Consider the following 3398-nt stretch of genomic DNA (forward strand, 5'->3'; position numbering starts at 1 on the left):
TGGAAAGACAAAGTTACAGGGATGGCTAACAGACATGATCTTGTGTTCTAGCTCCCCACTGACTGTCCAGGGCACCGTACTAAGAAGGATGTGACATTCCATCTAATCTCAGATGCAGGAGTGTCTGGATTAATTACTAATGTCAGACACAGGCCCCTGTTGCATATACAGGATCCCCCTCCATATTCAAGAGAAAAAAGTACAGAGGTTGGGATACCAAACACTGTCACCCTCTGGGGAGTGCGACTGAGCCTAGACATATGGGACGGTCTCTTTGAACACTTCTGTATTGCACAGATTCCTTGTGATTACATACTAACTTCTGGAAAATAATACTTTTAAAAAATGTATATTTTGCATGTTTGTATGTATTTTTTAATGCATGTACATATTGTATTTATACCTTTTGAGCCATCAATTCTAATTTTGGATGTTTAGTTAATGGAACTAATCAGATAAGTGTACAAAGGTGCATGTAGGGCGTGTCCACAGTGGAGCGCATGTTTTAAATATGTATAATATTCTTATAACAAACACATACCCACCAAAAAACAAATGCAACAAGATGTATAAAAGTCCAGAACCAAGAGTCAGTCCTCCCCAGCTATATCATATGCCACAGAAACAAAGGATACATTTTTGTCAGAGCACTTATCCAGTTTGCTTCCAAAATAGTCACCATATTCTCATTTTTTATTATTAAATTACACCTCATTCTTTATTTGAATTTCATTAGTTTTTCCATCAATGTCCTTCTCCTGCTCCAGGATACCACCCAGGACATGATATTGCACCAAGTTGTCATGTCTACTAGACACCTCTGAGAGATCCCTGCATTTTTTTTTTTCCTTTTTGTCTTTTTTACTGACCGGCAACGGGATCGCAACCCGCGGTGTTGCGCCCGCACCGCGCTCAGCCAGTGAGCGGGAACTGGTCTCTGCATGGGATCCACATGGGATCCGAACCCTCGGCGGGAGCGCCGCAGCACTCCCAAGCAGCGCACTCTCCAGTGCGCCACCGGCCCGGCCCGATCCCTGCATTTTAAACAGGGTTTAACCATCTGCCATCAGACTGTGATTCCTGCCAAAGACCCTGCCAAGGACCACCCATCCCCATGGCAGGTTGAGGAAACTCACCCTGGATCCTGGGTTCCTGGGACCTGCCTGATTTGTGTCTTCCTCTTCCTCCTTCTCATGGGAGCACAGGATGGTCTTTGCACCTGAGCTCTCCTGAACAGGCACAGCTGTCACCTGGGGGGCAGTGCCTGCAGAGCCTGTGGCAGCTGAGCCCATCTGGTAGCTTTACCCTTAGCACACGCCCAGGCCTGCTGCCTTCTCTGCCACTCTGGGGGTGACTGACCTCTTAAATGAGTGGCCTCGGATGGCAAACAGGCTCCACCCAACGTTCATAGTCTGAAAGAACCAGGAGCCGAGTGCTTTCCTTCTTATATGTTGGCCTCAAGTAAAGAAAAAATACCCAGACACTCTTGCCAGCCCAGGCGCATGGGCTGGGGAGGACCCATGGTCTGTGGGGTCCATCACTGCAGGGAGATATGTGGTGTGCCTACTCCAGGCCTCTATTTTCCAATATTATCAATATTTAACCACAGAGCGGGAGCCAAGGCTGGTCTTTTACAGCCTGTGCTTTCTCATAATAAAGGTCATGGCATCATGTGAATTCCTTACAAGGAGCTATAAATAAAACCTTCGGAGAGTGGGGGCTGGGGAGGCTGTGTGACCAGCAGTGACCCAGGGAGGAGGAAAGAATCCAGGTAGAACCCCTTGGTGGGGAAGCAGGAGTGAGGCACTCCCCCAACAAGGCCAGCCACGTTTAATCCTGGTCGTCTGTGGGCTTTAAGAGAGGTTGGCCGTCTCTAGGACGCTGGGTCAGGCTGCGGGAAATCCAGGCTCACACATATAGCCGGAGGGGAAGGAGTTGCTTTTCTTAGCTCTGGCTTGAAAATTCCTGGGAAGGAACTCTAATTGTCCTGGCCTGGGTCATGTACCCATGTTTTGTATCAATTGTTATTGCTGGGAAGGGGGAGGTACTGTGGATGGTCGGCTCAAATCTCACCCCATCAGGTAGCCAGGAGAGAAAGGCTGTGAGCTGAACAGCCACTCCTATGTGGGTCCCTGAAGTGACCACTTGACCACAGTCCTCTTTGTCTGCCTTGGAGGAACGTTATGGGCCTCTAGTGGGATTGTGTCCCCTTCAAGGGGAGCCTGCCCTACCCTACGTTTTCCAGTCTTCTGCCTCTGTTTATTTTTTCTTCCTCCTCTTACCGTAGCTTCCTCTGTTATAGCCTGTCCAATAGCTTTTATCCCATAGTTGCTCTGTGCCAAGCGTTGTGCTAGTGATGAACAATCACAGGCATTGTCCCTGATCTCATGGAGATTGCAGTCTAGTGGGGAAACAGATAGACAGGTGTTCACACCAGGGATCATGTCATTATCACTCTGTGTGACAAGTGCCATGAAGAAAATGTACACACAGAGATGAGAGCACATCAGCAAACCCTCCCTTCCTCATAGCTTGATAACTTACTGTGGAGGATATTGACATTTATGAGATAAAAATAAAACACATGTATTTCACAGGGCCTTAGCCTTAGCATAGTAGGACCAAAGTCCTTAGTTTAGTAGGACCAAAGTCCTTAGTTTAGTAGGACCAAAGTCTTTAGTTTAGTAGGACCAAAGTCCTTAGTTTAGTAGGACCAAAGTCCTTAGTTTAGCAGGACCAAAGTCCTGTAGTTTAAGCCTTAGCTCAATTCTTTAGAAATACACATCGAAATGCTAAGATTGGGAAAAACCAGAAAACCTTCACAGAATTAAAGTCTTTGATGCAGATAAGAAAATTAAAACACAGCAAAAGTGATTACTCTGGGGGCAGTTGCCCTTGGTGCAGCTAAACCTATGTGATGGGAAAGTGTGGGAGCTCAAATCTTCAAGGCTATTCTGCTAGTTAGTGGTGGGGGGATGTTCCACATCTTACCCTCAGCCGTTTCTTTGAGTTTCTTAGGGGACTAAGTGCTGCCATGGTGATTATCTCATTGTTTCTTTTTGTATGTCACATAGCTTTGTTTTATGACTCCTTTGATGGTAAATTGCTTGAACTACTTTAAGTTATACCTGCTTTAATGAAGATTGTCATGTAACCAGTTTATTTTGGGGACTAAGTGCTGCCATGGTGATTATCTCATTGTTTCTTTTTGTATGTCACATAGCTTTGTTTTATGACTCCTTTGATGGTAAGTTGCTTGAACTACTTTAAGTTATACCTGCTTTAATGAAGATTGTCATGTAACCAGTTTATTTATGTTTTTACTATGACTGATGAACCACCTGTGTTTCTTCTGTAACTTTCTTGCCTGCACAATAAACACTGAGAGAAAACCTAAC

The 3398-nt window shown here is 45.5% G+C and overlaps 1 protein-coding gene across 2 annotated transcripts in view; it reads right to left on the minus strand.

The window, feature by feature from the left end:
- The window catches only part of SLC51B (solute carrier family 51, beta subunit), an 8751-nt gene extending 7420 nt beyond the window's left edge, over window positions 1–1331 (minus strand). For both annotated transcript variants that reach the window (XM_008567958.1, XM_008567957.1), the window contains exon 1: window positions 1137–1331. The gene's annotated coding sequence lies outside the window, so the exon portion shown is untranslated. The remainder of the gene's footprint in view (window positions 1–1136) is intronic.
- Window positions 1332–3398: the final 2067 nt, after the last annotated feature.

Source organism: Galeopterus variegatus, unplaced genomic scaffold (genome assembly GCF_000696425.1).
Source record: "Galeopterus variegatus unplaced genomic scaffold, G_variegatus-3.0.2 Scaffold360, whole genome shotgun sequence".
Lineage (NCBI taxonomy): Eukaryota > Metazoa > Chordata > Mammalia > Dermoptera > Cynocephalidae > Galeopterus > Galeopterus variegatus.